This window comes from Oncorhynchus tshawytscha, linkage group LG31, assembly GCF_018296145.1.
Source record: "Oncorhynchus tshawytscha isolate Ot180627B linkage group LG31, Otsh_v2.0, whole genome shotgun sequence".
Taxonomy (NCBI): Eukaryota; Metazoa; Chordata; class Actinopteri; order Salmoniformes; family Salmonidae; genus Oncorhynchus; species Oncorhynchus tshawytscha.
In genome coordinates this window covers 5,470,249-5,490,703 of record NC_056459.1, presented here as the reverse complement: position 1 = coordinate 5,490,703, position 20,455 = coordinate 5,470,249, and the positions used below count along the sequence as shown (strand labels likewise).

At 45.5% G+C, this 20,455-nt stretch overlaps 1 pseudogene; it reads left to right on the top strand.

The window, feature by feature from the left end:
• The first annotated feature begins 7,119 nt into the window (after window positions 1-7,119).
• LOC112229355 lies at window positions 7,120-20,165 on the top strand (annotated as a pseudogene).
• The last annotated feature ends 290 nt before the right edge of the window (window positions 20,166-20,455 follow it).

Here is a 20,455-nt window from a genome sequence, read left to right as displayed (position 1 = left end):
GACGGGGGAGAGTGAATCATTGGTGGTCAATGCACCTTTTTTAATTTTTTTTATTTTACCCCTCTTTCTCCCCAATTTCGTAGTGTCCAATTGTTGTAGTAGCTACTATCTTGTCTAATCGCTACAACTCCCGTACGGGCTCGGGAGAGACGAAGGTTGAAAGTCATGCGTCCTCCGATACACAACCCAACCTAGCCGCACTGCTTCTTAACACAGCACCATCCAACCCGGAAGCCAGCCGCACCAATGTGTAGGAGGAAACACCGTGCACCTGGCAACCTTGGTTAGCGCGCACTGCAGTACAGCGCCCTTAACCACTGCGCCACCCGGGAGGCCCACAATGCACCTTTGATGGAGCTGTGTCGTAGGGTGGCATATCACCCGAGGGTGGATTGGCTGTCTTCTCCCCCGTATCATCCCGGATCGCTCAACGTAGATGCTGCTATACTTTCCAGGGGGGTGTGTCCTATCTCTGTGGAGTAGAAACTGCATCCTTCGGTGGGTGCCCATATACGGGACCGGTTCGGCAGGGCCGACGTCGATCTTTACAAATCTCAAGAAAACGCGCATTGCCAACTGTTCTTCTCAAAAAAGGTATCTGGGAGCTCCTTTGGGAATGTATGCTTTGGCGTATCAGTGACCTCTGACCCTGCTCTATGCGTTTCCTCCGGTGGACCTGATTCAGGCCACTGTGGAGAGGTTCCGTCAGCAGGGTCTGTTGTTGATTCTGGGGGCTCCCCATTTGACACAGACAACCCTGGTTCCCAGAGATCATCCGTCTGTTGCGAGGGACCCTGTGTCGTCGGGATCTATTGCCGCAGGCGTACGGGAGAATTTGGCACCAACGACCACAGATATGGATCTGTGGGTTTGGCCCCTGAAAGGTTGAATTTGACGGCTAGGGATTTACCCTCGAACGTGATTACATCTATATAGTCGGCGCATGCTCCCTCTACGAGAGGGTTGTGTACAGATAAGTAGCACACGAGATTTGGTGTCAGATTAAAGGAGTTTCTTCTTTTCAGAGCTCTTTGGTGGACATTTTGATGTTCACACAAGAGTTTTTTGAGCAGGGCCTTCCTTTTTCAACATTAAAGTTGATATGGCAGCCATCTTGACGTGTCATGTCGGGATTGACGTCTCTACCCCAGCGTCTGATCCGTTGGTGGTTACATCCTAATTCAGCTTTTGCATCCAAGGTTATACCTATGTTTACCTATGTCTTCCAGGTCCCCGGCCTTTGATCTGTTCCCGGTCTCACCTCCTCCGTTTGCTTTCAGTGAACAACGGAGGTTGCATGGCCAGTGTCAGGTGCGCGCTTTGCCCACGTACAGGGCATTTGGAAAGTTTTCAGACCGCTTCACTTATTCCACATTTTGTTACGTTACAGCCTTATTAGAAAATGGATTAAATAAGAAATGTTCCTCATCAATCTACACACAATACCCCATAATGACAAAGTGAAAACAGGTTTTTTTTAGAATTTTTTTCAAAATAAAGCAGAAATACCTTATTTACATAAGTATTCAGACCCTTTACTGAGACTCGAAATTGAGGTGCATCCTGTTTCCATTGATAATCCTTGAGATGTTTCTACAATTGATTGGAGTCCACCTGTGGTAAATTCAATTGATTGGACATGATTTGGAAAGGAAAGCCCTGTCTATATAAGGTCCCACAGTTGACAGTGCATGTCAGAGCAAAAACCAAGCCATGAGGTTGAAGGAATTGTCCACAGAGCTCTGAGACAGGGTTGTGTCGAGGCACAGATCTTTTATTTTTTTTTATTTAAGTAGGCAAGTCAGTTAAGAACAAATTCTTATTAACAATGACAGCCTAACCCGGACGACGTTGGGCCAATTGTGAGCCACCCTATGGGACTCCCAATCACGGCCGGTTGTGATACAGCCTTGAATCAAACCAGGGTCTGTAGTGAAGCCTCTACCACTGAGATGCAGTGCCTTAGACCACTGCGCCACTCGGGAGCCCAAGATCTGGGGAAGGTTACTAAAAAATGTCTGCAGCACTGAAGGTCCCCAAGAACACAGTGGCCTCCATCATTCTTAAATGGAACAGGTTTGGAACCGCCAAGAGAGAGCTGGTCGCCCTGCCAAACTAAGCAATTGGGGATAGGGACCTTGGTCAGGGAGGTGACAAAGAACCCGATGGTCACTCTGACAGAGTTCATCTGTGGAGATGGGAGAACCTTCCAGCAGGACAACCTCCTTCCAGAAGGAGGTGGCAGCATCATGCTGTGGGGATGTTTTTCAGTGGCAAGGACTGGGAGGAGAAAGATGAACAGAGCAAAGTACAGGGAGATCCTTGATGAAAACCTGTTCCAGAGCATTCAGGACCTCAGACTGGGGTGAAGGTTCACCTTTCAACAGGACAACGATCCTAAGCACACAGCCAAGACAACGCAAGCGTGGCTTTGGGACAAGTCTCTGAATGTCCTTGAGTGGACCAGCCAGATTCCAGATTTGAACCCGATCAAACATCTCTGGATAGACCTGAAAATAGCTGTGCAGCAACGCTCCCCATCCAACCTGACAGAGCTTGAGAGGATCTGCAGAGAAGAATGGGAAAAACTCCCCAAATACAGGTGGGCCATGCTTGTAGCGTCATACCCAAAAAGATTTGAGGCTGGAATTGCTGCCAAAGGTGCTTCAACAAAGTACTGAGTAAAGGGTCTGAATACTTTTGTAAATGTGATATTTCAGTTTTTTATTTGCAATTTGCAAATATTTCTAGAAACCTGTTTTTTTGCCTTGTCATTATGGGGTAGTGTGTGTAGATTGAGGGGGGGGGATTATTTAATCCATTTTAGAATAAGGCTGTAATGTAACAACATTGTAGGAAAAGTCAAGGGTTCTGATTAGTTTCTGAAATGTTTCTGGAAAAAAAGAAGTAGAGGAATAGGGATTGAGGGAAGTAGGGGAAAACGAGGAGGCATTGAAGAGGGGTATATTTTAGACAGGGTTCTCGTTTGCCCATTAATCCGTTTACTAATGTGCCCATTTGGTTTCTTTAGTACAATACCAACATATTACCAAGACCATCACTCCCCCCCCCCCCCTAATGTGATAGTCATAACCTCTAACATGGTCACTAGCTCACTTCACTTTCATTCTTACAGAGAGCCACACATGATTAGGAACTAACTATTTGTTTATTGTAGCAACAAATAAATCCCTTTGCCATGTTACGAGTACTGCCCATCTAATGTCATCTGCTGTGTTATACAGTGTAATCAACAAGCAGATAAATTCACCTGAAACTCTTGAAGGTTTTTATATTTTGACATGATTTAAACATGACAACTGCCCATATGCAGACTAAACGTTCCTTCCATTGCTATTGACTCATGAAGCATGTTAGAAAATTTTATCTTAAGATGACAGTGAGTCTACAAAACATTAGGAACACCTTCATAACATTAAGTTGCACACCACAGTTGTGTCAAGTTGCCTGGATGCCGGACCATTCTTGATACACACAGGAAACTGTTGAGTGCGAAAAACCCAGCAGCGTCGCAGTTCTTGACACACTCAAACTGATGCGCCTGGCAACGACTACCATACCCTTTTCAAAGGCACCCTGTGAATGGCACACATACACAATCCATGTCTCGAGACTTAAAAGTCCTCCTTTAACCTGTCTCCTCCACTTCCTCTACACTGATTGAAGTGGATTGAACAAGCGACATGAAGGGATAATAGTTTCCCCTGGACTCACCTGGTCAGTCTATGTCATGGAAAGAGCAGTTATTCCTAATGTTTTGTACACTCAGTGTATGTTATTATGCTGGTGCGGTGGCAGGTGGCCACCACACTGGCAAAGTGATCTGATAAATTGATAAAACACAAAGGGAGACATGAAAGAGGAGCGAATGGCTCGTTTTCCAAGTTGTCCTACATTCATGTGAACCACGCTGACATGCTGCCTCTAGTTCAGCGAAAGCATTATCTGTGTCTGTGGGTGTATTTTGGTATGTCTGTGCTGTTTCTGGGAATTCTTGGTGTGCTTTACGCAACAGTGTGTGTCTCATTGAGTGTGTATAAGTGCTTATCATTTTGTAAAAGGGGGTGGGGGGGGTGACCCGTGGATGAACTTGCCTCCATGCTGTGGCCCTTCTGGAGGTCCTGAATGGTTAGAGTTGAGACGGTGAGGGGGGTGAACGGGGGCATGGGTTGGGTTGGTGAGGTGGGGGCTAGTTTTTGAGGAGGTTAGGGGTTAGATGGATAATGAATTGGATTCATTTAAGAGTTACACATTAATTGCCTTCCGTGGGTGTTTGGAGCGTCTGGGCATAGTCCCCTAAACTTTACTGTATAACAAGTTCAGTCGTGATGAATTCCAGATAAATGTTTTGCCAAAGCAGATAAAGAGGCTACTCTCCCACGTGCATCTTTTGTCTCTGTTAGACACAACCTTGCAAGTCCAGTAAGATACTAGATTTTCATTATCGCCAACTGTTAGTCAGGTACAAATTAGTGAAACATCAATATGGCTTGAAATGGTACATAAGTGGTACTGTATGATTCTCTAACTGTTGACTTTCACCTGCTTCAAACTGTCTGCGTGGGCTACCACAGCTTCCTCCCTTCCTCCCCCCTTCCTCAAGCCCAGTTCTTAGGAGGTAGGCAACGCTGCTGCTCCTGGAAAAGTGCAACTGAAGCAATCACCCCGGACAGGAGAGGGGAGGAGGGGAGAGAGAGAAAGAGAGGGAGATCAGCCAAGCATCACGCCGAGCCTCCCTGTCCTGAGCCTCATCTCAGACAGTCTGCTTATTACAGAAATTAGCCACCGGGGGAAAGAAGCTTAGAGAACTTTAGGGTCCCCCCCCCCAACTCCCTCATACACAAGCAATGGGACAAGACTGTAACTACCAATTACAAGAAAACTTACCGATACCGATATATTTGCAGATTTTGTGTTTTACAGCAGGGAAATTAAAAAGTAAAATATTTCCACACCAAGTTCTCTTAAATTTCCATCCGAAAGAGTAATTGTCCAAGAAATTTCTTCAAATCTTGATTTCTTACATTGTGACAATAATGACAACGAGAACGGGCGCTAGTGTTCAGATAAGCATGAGATTCACTTTTTTCCATCCCATTTAATTGATTATCGGTTATCGGCAGAATTACTGTCCGATATCAATATACCGGTAAAAGGCCAATACCGTCCGATAATATAGATGAAACTATATATATATATATATATCGGCCAGGCTCTAAAAAGAAAGTGTGACCAAAAAACCTTGCTATAAGACATCATAGAGGCCTGTAACCTATACAAGCATTAATAACACTTAATAACACTGATGGTTCATCGAAAGTGTTACCAAAATCCTCGGTCTTGAAGGTGTTAGACAAATACAGTACAGCTGAGACTGGCGTTCCGTCACCTCACAGGATGTCTATGCCACAACCCGATGTCCATGTGTTGCAACGGGACTAGCCAGAAATATATACGCATAATATGCGCACATGCCCTATACCCCAACACAACACATGTACGCATAAGATTCATCAAATCAAATACAGGAAGTCCTTCTTATAATCCAAACTATACAAATAAACATGATCAACTATTTATGAACTATATATAAATAATATTTTCATATGTATATATTTCAGCGTAAGATGTCCTAACGACTTCATTTTTGCCTGATTTTTAAAATGGATTTTATATTCGTTCAGTTCCCGAGGTTTTCCTGTAAAAATCTTGAGGAATCAACCTAGAGGCATAGAATTCTACATTGACTCCCCGCTTCCAGTTATCCAGTAAGATCTTACAACAATTTACAGTCATTTCACAATACAATGGATGTCACTGGCTCGCTGTAACTTTGAGTATTGAAAAATTCAGATTCTATTTTCTTTTCAGCTTTCACATGTTGTTTGTGCTACCTTTGGCCTGGCTACCTTTAGTGTGGAGCACAGGCGACCTAACTCTCTAAACAGAGGACAGTTGTTCAAAGTACACTGAACCGAAAGGGAAGCTCATCTGAGGTGCTGACCCTCTCTCTTTCAATTAAATTCAATTAAAGGGGCTTTATCGTCATGGGAAACATATGTTAACATTGCCAAAGCTAGTGAAGTAGATCATATACAAAAGTGAAATAAATAATACAAATTAACAGTAAACATTACACTCACAGAAGTTCCAAAAGAATAAACACATTACAAAAGTCATATTATGTGTACAGATATACAGTGCTGTGACAATGTACAAATGGTTAAAGTACAAAATGGAAAATAAATAAGCATAAATATGGGTTGTATTTACAATGGTGTTTGTTCTTCACTGGTTGACCTTTTCTTGTGGCAACAGGTCACAAATCTTGCTGCTGTGACGGCACACTGGTATTTCACCCAGTAGATATGGGGGTTTATCAAAATCGGGTTTGTTTTCGGATTCTTTGTGGATCTGTGTAATCCGAGGGAAATATGTGTCTCTAATATGCTCTTTCAGGCACTCCTGTTACAGGGCAGGTTGAGGGTTTGCGCGTGCACGTGTGTGAACTTTGATCGTCCATCTGAAGAACCCTCCAAGTTCACACTCACCCTCCAAATGTATGACCACTGATGATCCTTTGCACCTCTGTGCTTTATTGTGAATCCAAATAAAATATTTGAAGTGTGTGTGTGTGTACTTGTGTGTGACCTTTCAGGGTCCTTTGCACCTAAATGTTTTATTAGGAATTTTTTTAAAGTGTGTGTGTGTGATCTGGGGGATTGAGGAGACCAAGATGTTGTAGGCTGAGGACGTTGTTCCACCAGATCAGATTGCTCGTTAAGGGTCAAACCACGCAAAAGTCTATTAGTGTGTTTGTCAGTGGCCACAAGCGAGCCATCTGCTATTCTTTCTTTCATTCATTCAGATGTCTTACGTGGGCCCCGGGGTGTTCCTTTGTGTGTGTGTGTGTGTGTTCAATTGTGTGTGTGTGTGCATGGTCACATTCAGGCAACTGTCCAAAGCCACCAGTTATGTGTCAATTGGTCGCACGTCCAACTAATCCTCTCAGTCACATGGCCAACGGCGGCTTCTCATTGGACGAGAGGATGGGGTAAAAAAAGCATTGTCCAACGGTGGCTCGGGAGTTTTGGTGGCAGAGGCAAAGTGGGCACAGCCTGGATACCCGAACGATCTTACAGGGAGGAATTCCTGGAAAAACAAAGCGAGAGTGACACTGGAAAAAGTAGAAGACAAGAGAAAGAGAGGCGGAGAGGGATGACCTTACCAAAGAGATGATGTTCCCACAGCAAAATGATTGTCTAAAAGTAATCTCTTTTTTTTTTTAGAAGGAAGGGAGGTGTTCAAGCAATATGTCAAATACAGTAATTGTGAACTTTTGTATTCGAGTCAATGCTGAGTGAATGAACCGTGAATGAACAGCACTGAATGGGCTTGACCTCTTGGGTCTGATTGAGTTTGGATTGGGAAAATAGCTCATGGTCAACAACGGGGGGTTGAGAAATGGAGTTGACTTGTTTACACTTACTTGATGGACTAGGATTTGGATTGGATTTGATCATCCTTGGCGATATTCCGATTAATATTGGGGCTTGGAATATGTTGAATATTTTTGCTGGGTTGAATGGAAAAGCTGCATAGATTTTTGGTGAAATTAAGCATGTTGACTTGATTCATAGTTCCGGTATTGAACAATAACTTATGAGCTTGATGATGTTTTGGCTGAATTACATTGCTGATCATTTTGTCATTTAGTGGTTCTGTTGCCTTTTTTGCTATATATATTGCTGCTCCGTGGATTATATTGACGACGACAAACATTGTCAACACCCTATCATGCAGTGGGATTAAGTCACTTTCAATCAATTCTCACAGTACAGTGTGTTGTTTATCAAGTGACAATGACAAGTGACAACAAGAAGCAAGGCAAAGGAATTCCACTAGTGTCACTAGTGAATTCAAACATACCATTTTAGTCATGCTAGGATGAAGTAGCATGACACCCCTTCTCTCCCTTTTCTCTCTTCCAGACCTCAAGCTTTAACCAACGCATCTAAAGACAAGGGCCCCCATGAAAAACCAAAGTATCACCGAAGTAACACCGTACCGACGCACCCCAACCCAAACCAAGTCCAGCGGGGAAGAGCGAATCAACACAAAGAGTGTTAAGATGAAGCTGGAGACAGCCCCAGATATGAGTGAGTGGCGAGAGGACGACTTTGCCCTCAACTGCACCTACATTGTCCCTGACCAGGTGTCGGACCCCAGCTTCGGTGTGCCCAAAGCCATGACGTCCATACCCCGCAACCTCACCTTTGAGTACAGCACAGAGAATGAGGTAGGAACTTTAATAGAAGTCACATTTAAATCAGCATTTCTGTGCCAGATTTAGAACCAGGAGGGGAATACAGTACACGTTCACAGCCAAGCGCATGTTTGTGTATTGACATTTTACTGTGATGCACAATGTCTTTCTTACATACTCTATTGATTAAGTCTGAATGAATCTGGGACAGTCCGCGGTCAATGACAAGTTGTGGTCAAGGCTCGTGTTTGGTTCAAGCAAGAGTTGCTCCATTCCATTCCTGCTCTGCTCAGTGTTACAATGGCCATGTCGTGTGTGCGCCGGTAAAAACCCCGAGCCTCTTTACCGTTACCAAGTCTCTAGGTACTTTGTCATTATCTGTCTTTTCCATACCGCATCACAATTACCTTAGTTTCTTCACTGCCAGGATCTTCCTACCACAAACAGGCATAAGGCTCATGGTATCTTGACCCCGTGGTAGTCATCCACCTACTTAACAAGAGGACAGGGACCATCACAGCTGCATCCAGGAGATCCAACCTGAGCCGTAAAATCACATCAACAGTTCCCGCTCTGGCCCTCCTTCCCCCTCCCCTCTCCATCCCTCGTTTTCCTCTATTTAGGTGAATCAGCCTTCTACACCATATGTCCAGGCTATGAGTGTCAGTGAATCAGCTGACTGGCATGGCCCTATTATGACTCACTAGAGAAGGGATCTGAGGTGTGAGGTTTTAGGCCGAGGGTGTCCTAAAATGTACACCGCGCGCTCTTGTGAAAAGTGAACTTACAATTGTGGCAGAAGAGATGTCTCTCTCTTTTTGGGGGGAAAAACAGGTTGTAATTATCTCTCGCACACTTCTCACTTTTCTCACTCTCCATCTGCTTCACTTTTCGTGTGGTTAAGTGAGCGTACGGTTCCTTCCTCCTTCTCTCAGTATTTTCACCCGAGCAACTCTTAGATGTCCCTCCTTTAGCTGTGAGCGTCTCTTCTCTTCCCCTCTCTGCTGCTTTATCTGCCTAGGCCTGCGAGAGGTGCGAAAACTGTGGTTATGAACGCATGGTAAGGTTTTTTGTGACTTTGTTAGTCTCCTTCCACCCTCACAAACACAAACCATCAGCCAAACCAGATGTAGCAAGTTGAATACACAGTGCAAGACTTCACTTTCACACCGGGTTGTGAGATCCTGTTTCAGCAGAGGCAAAGTGACCCTCAACTCTACTGTACTTGCATGCAAGACGGCTACATTACTTGCACTTGTAAGCACAATTTTTTTTCATATGAGTGTCTCACTAAAACACACGTGTAAAGTATTTCAAACATGTCACAGTCTTTTGGTAAGGCTGGCTGTGTACCCTCAGAGAAGTTTCCCTTTCTGATAATGGCATTATGTCCATTTCTCCCCTGAGTAGTTGGCATTTGCTTGGGGAATCCATATACCCTATGGCGTTTTTATGTCTTGGAATCTTACCTTTATGTGTGTGTGTGTGTGTGTGTTTTTCCCGGTAAAGGTCACAGTGCCAGAGGGTGTGTCAATCAACAGGAAACAGACACATGCCAATTTAATAAAAAATAAAACCTATGAACTACCTATGGGGACTTCACACGTACTTATTAGTCCTTGCCAACCATTGTTTGTTACCAGTCATTGTTTAGTCATGGCGATTGCCGATTATGCAAAAGCACTACTTTTGAATTTGGGGATTCTTTCAGTTGTTCACCAAGTAATTATTGACTAACAAAAAGATCACAATGCGCAATGCCAAGAGTTGGCAGGAGTGGTGTAAAGCTACCCGACATTAGACTCTGGAGCAGCGGAAACGCATTCTCTGGAGTGATGAATCACGCCTCACCATCCGACGGACGAATCGGGGTTTGACGGATGCTAGGAGAACGCTACCTGCCCCAATGCATAATGCCAACTATCATTTTTGGTGAAGGAGGAATAATGGTCTGTGGCTGTTTCTCATGGTTCAGGTGAGGCCCCTTAGATCCAGTGAAGGGAAATATTTTATGAAACAGCATACAATGACATTCTAGACAATTCTGTGCTTTCAACTTTGTGGGAACAGTTTGTGAAAGGCCTTTTCCTGTTTCAGCATGAAAATGCCCCTGTACACAAAGTGAGGTCCATACAGAAATGGTTTGTCGAGATCAGTGTGGAAGAACTTGACTGGCCTGCACAGAGCCCTGACCTCAACCCCATCAAACACTTTTGTGCTGAATTGGAACGCCAACGGCGAGCCAGGCCTAACCGCCCAACATCAGTGCCCGACCTCACTAATGCTCTTGTGGCTGAATGGAAGCAAGTCCCCGCAGCAATGTTCCATCATCTAGTGGGAAGCCATTCCAGTAAACACCTGAGGCCACACATAAGACCATGAATGGAAGGATTTGGCTGGTCAGAGTAGAAGAGTGGTCACTCCACCCTTCCACTCCTCCTTCTCTCCTCCTTCCAACGCTCTTCGTAACTCCTAAGTGTGCCAAGAGGGGGGCTGAGCGGGACTGAGCAGGTGAGGGGAGGAGGTGGGTAAGTAGGTTAGTCTCCAACGATTAACTTTCGTTTGGGGCGCAGGGCAGGCATCGTCACAGGCCGTATTTCCTGGCTGCGAGAGGACCTATTCCGAGCTGGGACAGTTAGGGGGGGAAGGTGGGAGGGAGAGTGGTGGCGTGGTCCAGTCAAGAAGCGAGTGATACTCCTCTACTCCTTCCCCCCTCCCTCCTTCTTCCTCGTCTTCTTATAAACCCGGCTGAGCGGTCGTTAATCAGCAGCCCTGTCGCAGCTCAGTCATTAGTCACGCTAAAACGGGGCCACACAATGTCCCTGTCACACTCACTCTCGTCTCACCCTCCGTCACCCCCTGGCCAGGACTCAACAGATCTTCAAGACAAAGCCCCTTAAGACCCCCCGAGCTATGGGTGCGTCTCACCGATGCTCCCTGCCAAGCGTGTGTGTCCCCCTGTGCCTTGTTCAAACTTCCAGTACTTTCTAAAGAATCCCTATTGAAGTATGAGTCAGGTTGCTATTCCTGGCCCACGAGGCTCAGGGGAGAGAGTTCAGTCGACCGTAGTGATTTCCCCGTTTCCTTTTCCCAGCTCTTGAGTTAACTGTGGATGCGTCTTTTTCTTTGCGTCATACAAGTGTGTAACTTGAGTCTGGTAAACTCCGCGTCTGAGTGTAGACATTGAGCACGTACCAGAAAAGGGGCACGACAGAAACGCACGACAGGCACGACAGAGACTGGTGGTCATTCTCACCAGCGGGGGCAGCGGTGAGCTGAGTTAGGTCGTTTACGCTCTGTCTCTGTCCCTGTAAGAGGCTCTGCATGGTCAATCCAACGTCTGCGGCGGCCGTAGAGCGTTCACTGCAACACGGCCTCCGCAGAAGTCAGGGAATTTATACCTTCTTGAGCTTTGCTGAGCAGAGCAGAGCTGCTGTGAAGTAAGTTGTCATGGAAATGAGTTTGTGTTTATACTGTCAATGCAGAGCTATTACGGACCCCTCCGCATTGTTAAATCACTTGCTCGGTGCACGGCGATGCGGTACAGAGCTCAATTTGGCCTCTGCATGGCTCCGGAGGCTCCGCAATCGCGTCACACCATTCATACTGTGCCTCCAACCACATTGTCGGGTCAAGCATAAATTGGCTTTAAGTCAATGGCGTTTATGAGGACAGTCAGCAGGTGAGAGAAGCAGGTCAGAGAAAGTGTAATTCCCTTCATTCATTTAACTCATTAGACAAGAGGAAGAAAGCGAGTCACCTTGGAGCTCTGGAGAGAAGATCAGAGCTCCTGTCTGGGTCAACATGTCAAGGCCATAGAAATAAAAATTGGTAGAACAGAAAAAGTTCCTCAGGCCACAGCAAATTGACAGCACCCTCATGCTTCTAATAACTCTATTTCTATGATCAAGGCTGTCTTAAGGGACTGGCACTGTTTGACTGACTCTAATGTTTGATAGCATGGGTCCCAGATCTGTTTGTGTCGTCTTGAAATCTGGTTCTGTTAGGCTAACTGTTTGATGATGTATTGTCTTGTGTTTAGGTGACAGGCGTGTTCAGCAAAGAGTACATTCCTCAGGGGACTCGGTTTGGACCTCTGCAGGGTGACATCTACACCAAATACAACGTCCCCAAACAGGCCAACAGGAAATACTTCTGGAGGGTAAGTTGGCGGAATAACCGTTCACACACACACGGTTTGACATCAAGCTGTCGGGAGATGATGTGGAAACCGGCCACTAGGGGCAACAGTGAGCGCTGTTACCCTCAAGTAGATTTGGGTTTTGCTAGGGCATTGTGGACAGGGATGGTGGATGGGCGTAAGCATCTGCCTCTGATTCCAATGGTTGCAAGTGCTTATCCAGTGATATTTTTTGTTTTAAGCCTATCCCAGCCACTAGCCCTTACCTAAACCATTCTGAGTTAATGCCTTCACAATTTGTAGTCAATTCCTGAACTTAACCCTAAACTTAAAAATGCTGAGTTAATGCCTGAACTTAATGCCTTACACACAAATTTGACTTTGGAACAACTTCGAAATTTGGCGTTTGAACGTCTAATTCTGAGGTGAGAATGTGAGAGCTGGTTGGTAAGTACAGCCATGAAAACAGGTGAATGAAATTATACAGTGGGTTCTAGGGGAGAATTCTCAATACCTTACCTAACAAGCAGATATGGGAACTGCTTCTCAAAAGAGACGGGGAAAAGAGATTCGACCCAAAATTAGTCCTAGTTATTCTTCTCCAATTATTCTTGGAAAAAGAAGCACAAGTGGTAAAACAGTTTCACACCAAGTCAGTCACTTCCCATCTAAAAGGAAACAAAAATGCATTGCTCAGAAGCCCATAGGTACTCAGGGGTTTTGGACAGATTTTTGGGGAAGTTGTGTATCTTTACACGCACGCAACAATTGCATCCTTCCCAGTGCTCAAGTCCCATTCAACCCATTCAACAAGTATGACATATAGGAAGTGATTGTTAGTGTTCCCCTATCTCCCTCTCTCTCTCATACACGCTTCCTTCTCATTCCCACACACCCTCGTCCTCTCTCTGTCTCCCGGCGGTCACTTGCCTAATTCAGGAGTTTTCTCTGAGTCGTTTCCCTGTTAGGGCTTTCTGTCCTACGTTTTCACCTTCCTTCTGGCATTTCCTGTAAACCCGATCCGTCCTGTCCTACTACTGCAAATTGGTGAAAGTCTGACTCGCCTCGAGAGTATGTCAACACTCTCTCACGGGACAGGTGTGGAGGTGTGTGACGTGTGTGAGTGTGTGCCTGTGAGCACGTGCCACCCTCTATTTGTGTGTGTTTGGGTCTGCCAACACAACCCCTCGTACATTTCCTTAATTAAGAGATGCCAGTAAAAACAATTACAGGGCACTCTATATAGAATAAGTGATTGACAACTTGGCAAGTGAGGAAATGTAATGGAAATTCCTATGGTTGACATTATTGTGATATGCTGTATCTCCTGGTGGGAAGCAGCCATTCAAGTCTGGGCATGTTGAGAGAAACCCCCCCCAAACCAGAGTGTGATAGAAAGAAAGAGAAAGAGAGAGAGAAAAAATACGTCTGTCTGTCTGTCTGGGCATGCGTTCAACCTCTTTGCCCTGCCCCCTCTCCGTCAGTCTAACTAGCAGCTGATAAAAGCAGTGACAGCGTTGATTTCACACCAGACAGTGACAGTAGTTCAGGAACCCACACACAGTGCGCGGGACACACACTCAAGAAACAACCCAGGTGGAACAAGAACCAGGTCATTAGAAGAGGACATAGGAGACTGTTCTGTACATGGCAGAGGTGAACTACACTTTCTATCGACATACTGTGACCATGTTTTGTCAGCTCAGCAGCTCAACTGCTACAGTGAACGTTTCAGTCATGAGTGAATGTAACAATACAGTAGAGGTCAATCGGTCACAAAGTTGTGTACTAACTGATGTTACACTATGTTTACATTTCTACAAGTGTGGGAGTGTGTTCTATTATTGCATTGTATTCTTATTTCACTCTCCCCTCTTTTCCCTCCCAGATCTATAACGGCAGGCAGCTATACCACTTCATCGATGGCTATGACTTGCAGCGCAGCAACTGGATGCGCTACGTCAACCCAGCGCACTCGCTGTCCGAACAGAACCTGGTGGCGTGCCAGAATGGCCGTGACGTCTACTTCTACACCAGCCGGCCCGTGGAGCCCAAGCAGGAGCTGCTGGTGTGGTACAGCCAAGATTTCGCCCAGAGACTGTGCAGCCAACCGGGTGAAGAGCTCAAACAAAGTGAGTGCCATCTTTGATTTTTGTTGTTGTTGTTGTTGTTGTTGCCCTCCTCTCATCTGTTCACTCTCCTCAACTCCTCTCCTTGTTTCTTTCTCCTCTACCCTCTCCCCTCGTCTTTCCCATCCTCTACTCTTCTCTCCTCTGCACTCATCTTTCTCTCTCCTTGAATTGCTTTTCCATCTACTCTCGTAGCTCTCTCTTTTCTGTGGCTCTACAAATAAAGCCCTATTCTATGTTATGACACCCAATGAAAAACTGTTAGTGAGTGAGAGGGTAATGTAGTGAAAGACAGTCAGGTCTGTATGTTTGTCTCTAGGTGGAAACGATGATGAACAGCGAGACAGTTCTCTTTTCATACCTATATCAGATTTTTTTAAAAGGGGGTTTAAATCTCTGTCTGCTCAATGAGATGACACAAAGTTGAGCCATTTTTTTTGTCCGATCACAGACTTTCATGATTATTGTCTTCAAAAGGAGTATTTTTCCCCCCTCATATTGATAAGATCTGAGTTCATTAGATGGTAAACAATGAGACTGAGTGTGACGGAAACTGTTTCCTTCCTTGTCCCCTTTTCGGAGCGGATGGCATTGTTCTGGAATATGTCCCGAGTCATGGTTGGGTGAGAGACTTACTGACAAAACACAATACACGGCTACACCTGCCTCAATGTAGGAGACGGCTCACCCACACACACACAAACACACTCACTCTTCCTTACACAACATAGGGAACATCTCAAAAGGAGTGGAAAAGTCCTCTCAACAATGCCTGGTCAAGTAAAGTCCATGAGTCATTGTCAGCTGTACATTCAGGTATGGCAAGTTGTCCACTCATTATATGACAACTAGTTTTGTTGCCAGAAACTCTGTAAGGAGACATGCCCTCTTAAACTATAATTACATTACACAGTCATTCAACCTGTTGACTAATGTTGACTAGGCTACAATGCCAACTGCTTTGACACAGTCCTTTTTACTGTGTACTCCACACACTTGGGGACAACCCTGATAAAGACTGTAGTAATTAGGCTAGGCCTCTAAAAATTCACACAAAACAATAAAGGATAAAAGTAGCTTAAATAGTCTATCCAAACACATTTGGTTTAAATTGATCAATTTATAGGCCTAATTAAAGGGTGACAGTTCACGCCTAAGCTTTGTATGATCACTAATGCACGGTTTAATGCACTATTGTATTCTGCAGTGGGTTCACTTTCCCTTTAATCCTGGTTGTAAGGCAATTTCTGTTAAACAGCGAGTAATGAGTTAGTTAAAAGCCACACAGCTATTCACATAAAACATAAGTAGGACTTAAAACAAGCTAACTAAATGGCAAATGCATTTCTTCCTGCGGTCCTGAGAAAGACGCTTGAGCGGTAATTGAAACCTTGCGACAGAAACGTCCCCCCCCAAAAAATTAAAGCGTTTTGTTTTACTACAAATCCTACATGACACATACCCACATACACCCACACATCAAAATGAAAACATTGCTATCATAGTTGCCAGACAGAAACCATGAACTCTTTTGAAGTTTCATCTAAAAACTGAAACCGTCATCATCATTTACCATAAGAGGGAGCGCTCGGGAGGATGTGAGAGCCCGAGTGCGAGTGTGGTGCGTCACTACAGTCACTTCTCACTTCGTTAAGACTGTGAACTCTGTCATTTGTCCATCAATATTGTCCTATTGCAGAGTGATAAGTGAATAAATTGCTCATTAGGTCGACACAAAGGACGGACGGAAGTTGTATTATTGTGTGGATTGGCAAGGTTGACCGTTGTTTTTACAGTGTATTTCATACACACTCCAACCCAACCACTATGTCTGACCTTGGGGTTTTTCTTCTTCTATAGAACACATTATCAGAGATGTCAGAGAATCCGAAGAGAAGGAGGAGATGAAAGACGAGAGAGAGGATGAAGGGGAGGAGAGAATTGATGTGGAGGTGCTGGAAAGAGACACGCCGCCCGACACGCCAGACGACCAAATCATGGACTTCAGCCAGAAGATAGAGAATGAAAATGTGACCCAGGACCACCAGGGACCCATCCCCTCTCCTCAACCCGACCAGCGAGAGCCCAATCTGGGATCTCATGTCTACGGCTTCCCAGAGTGCCACCCTACCGCCCCCTCCCCGACCCGCGACCTTCACCTCCACGGGCTCTACAGCCACAGAGAGGGCCTAGTGTCCTCCTACCCCCTCTACCATCCCTCCAGACCCCTTCAACACTCCTACCAGCTTCTCCCCCATACAGCAGCCCCCACTACCCCCACCTCCTCCTCCCCCAGTACCCCCACCCTTTCCTGGGATGCTCCCCTCCAGAGGCCCTCTGCAGTACAGCAGCTATCCGAGTAGCGATGGACTTCCACACCCCTCCATGACCCACCAGCCTGGTCTGCTCCCAGTGTCTCTGCCCTACCCCGGAGCGACTCAGGGAGGGCTGAAGGAGAGGACCCCAAATATGTCACCTCCTTGTGGGGCCCCAGCCACCCCAGAGCTCTCTCCCCTTCCCAAGCAGGAGCACCAGACACCCCTGCCGTCACCCTGTGGCTGTGAGGAGGCCATGAACCTCAGCCTGGCCATGCCAAAGAGCAGCCCCTCGCCACCTGCCCCTGGCTACAAATCCCTCCCCTACCCCCTGAAGAAACAGAACGGCAAGATCAAGTACGAATGCAACGTCTGCATCAAGACTTTCGGACAGCTGTCCAACCTCAAGGTGAGGATCTTATAGACATAGGTGGTACTTTTGGTTTCTCTGGTGGCCCAATCTATTCCTGTCTTATTGTGGGTTCCTATCTAACCGAGGCATTTTTTCTTTTAGGTGCATCTGAGAGTACACAGTGGAGAGAAGCCCTTCCAGTGTCACCTCTGTCTGAAGAGCTTCACCCAGCTAGCCCACCTGCAGAAGCATCACCTGGTCCACACTGGAGAGAAACCACATGAGTGCACGGTATGTTTGTGTTTTGATCAGCTTTTTCCAGTCTACTTCAGCTCTAAAACACACACACACACACACACACACACACACACACACACACACACACACACACACACACACACACACCCCCCTGCGTGCCAGTATGAATATCACCCTGCCCTGCCCTTGTGATGTAAGGAATCCCTGGGCTTTTGTTGAACACTCTTTTATAACTATGTGGGTGTGATCATGACCTCAGTCCTGTGTTGATTTTCATGGTAGGGTTCAGTGATCTCCAACTCGAAACAAGCAGTCTACACTTATAGAAAAAAGGGTTCTTCGGCTGTCCCCATGTGAGAACTCTTTGAACAACCCTTTTTCGTTCCAGGCTGAACTCTTTTGGGTTCCATGTAGAACTCTCTGGTGAAAGGTTTCTACGTGGAACCCAATAGGGTTCTACCTGGATCCAAAAGGGTTCTACCTGGAACCAAAAAGGGTTGTTCAAAGGGTTCTCCTATGGGTTTCTAGCACCTTTTTTTCTAAGAGTGTCGGGTCATACCCTGCTAGCACGCAACCACAGAAACCCAGGAGCCTGGTTTCACCCAGTTGTTCTAATGATATCACTATCACAACATCATCCTAACCTGAACTTTCCTATCCATCTGTTCCTATTCATGTAGGTGTGTCACAAGCGCTTCAGCAGCACCAGCAACCTCCGGACCCACCTGCGGCTCCACTCGGGTGAGAAGCCCTACCAGTGCAAGCTGTGCAGCACCAAGTTCACCCAGTACATCCACCTCAAGCTCCACCGACGCCTGCACATCACCCGCGACCGCCCCCACTGCTGCCCTCTCTGCGCCCACGCCTTCGTCCACCGTTTCTCGCTGCGCATCCACCAGCGCAGCTGCTGCCCCACCTCTGCCCAGGCCCATGCCAGCTCACATGCCCACACCCACATCCGCGAGCTGGTCGAGCGCTTCGACACCAGCCCCGAGGCGGACACGCTGCCTGAAGGGGCAGGACCAGCCCATTTGGAAGCTGCAGTGGAGCGCTGGGTAGCCCGGAGCTTGGAAGGGCGAGAGGGCAAGGAGGACCAGAGTGAAGCCACCCTGCTGCTCAAGGCCTTCACGGCGGCCATTAACGCCCCAGCTCCTCCCACGACGTCATCGCACACTTCTACTTCAGCCTATCAGGAGAGGGCTAGTGTGGTACGCCTCTACAACCGGCCAATGGTGAAGACGCAAGGGCAGTAGGCGAAGTAGAATGACCCTTTTGGGGAGGGGTAAGGAACAAGAAACATTTTAAGGGTCTACCTCCTGAAAAGCCAGAGCACAATCGATAAAGTCGTCACGGAAAAAAATAAGTATTTCCTCGAGGGGAAGAGAGACTATGGAAAGCCAATAAGAGAGCAGCACCAAAACAAAGACTATTCAAAGACATGGCCAGTGTGTTCAGTGATTGCACTTCCACCCTTAACTAAGGGTGTTTTCTTATTCGCCGTGAAGTTTCACTCAGGTCCACAGGTGTAATTTACATGGAATGTGTGAGAGAGTTTGTCAGCTATATTTGTTCAGTTGAGTGATTATTTTTCTTGTTAACGTAATGTTACGTCTTGACACTTCCATGGAGGCTTACTCCTGGGAAAACCGTTGGACCAATGCCACAGACTATTACTGCGATATCTAATGTTAAATTACCGGACAATCTTTGTGTATATTTATTTATTTTTGCTAAAAAAAAAGGGTAGATCAGGGATCTTGAAACTATGTGTATGCATTTGCGTTTTGCCAAAACAACAACAAGAATCAAATAAAATACGAGGATAAACAGGTTTAACTTATGTAGCATAACTTTTTCAAACTTAAATAGTGTATTCTAATGTAATGTAACAAGAGAGGAAAGCAAACTAAAAGTAGTCAGAATGTTATAATCTTCCGGTTCAATTCAAATAGCTTCTCAGGACTTCCTGTGAGTCATTTAGTGATGTATTGGAGGTACATACTTCTGCACAGAAACTAGCAATAATAAGAAAAAACTTAACTTTGTTTCTTCTTATTGTGTGTCTTTTTGACTGATAAAACATTAAGACGGTGTACTTGTATTTGAATTTGTTTGAATATATCCTGAAATACCATTGTGTTTCTAGCTCTTTCTCTTTGATTCAGTTGTTATCTACCCACTGTCGATATATGCTTTATTTAATTCGTCCTCTATACTGTGTGGTACTGTAGATGCGATTTGTCATCCGAATCAGAGCATGAACCATACAGTATGTGAGAATGAACCCGATGTAGTCTGTACTGCACTTTCCCCTTTACTCAGTCTGCTCCTAGTACCACTGTATATATACACTCAGGTGAATGGCTCTCGGCTCTTGTTATTTTACCAAAACTATTGACAAAGGTACCTCATACGAGAGCTGTACGTTTTCGCTCTCACTGGAAAAAGCCAGAAATAGATCCATGCGCACCAAGGTTTCTGTTACCTAGAACCAAAATGGTGGAACTGTTCTAACATTAATACTGTGTGAATTATAATTGTTTTTGTATACACGTTTGTAGTTTTGTCTATGTAGTTTATTTTTGGACCAAGGATATCATATGTGGATACTTTATGTCAGAGATTATTTTCATGATACTTTTGCAATAAATGTAGCACATTAAACATGCTGTTTTTCAAACTGTGATGTCTTTTGAGTTTTCTATTTTCTCGCTTCAAAAATCCAACATGCTTGTATTTGCACATTCACATGAACGCACACACAGACACCCCCTCACAAATCCCCCACATACTCTCGCCCTCTCTTACTCATAACCAAACTCTAGAAAGTCCCATACGACAGCCCACTCAAAACTCTTGAGTTCACTTTCTTAGAAAATAGAGGAACTGAGAGCATGCACTGATGTTCACTAGAATCAGCATCACTTACCATCAGACTAAACCTAATGTGCTAATAATGATTGAATGATTGTG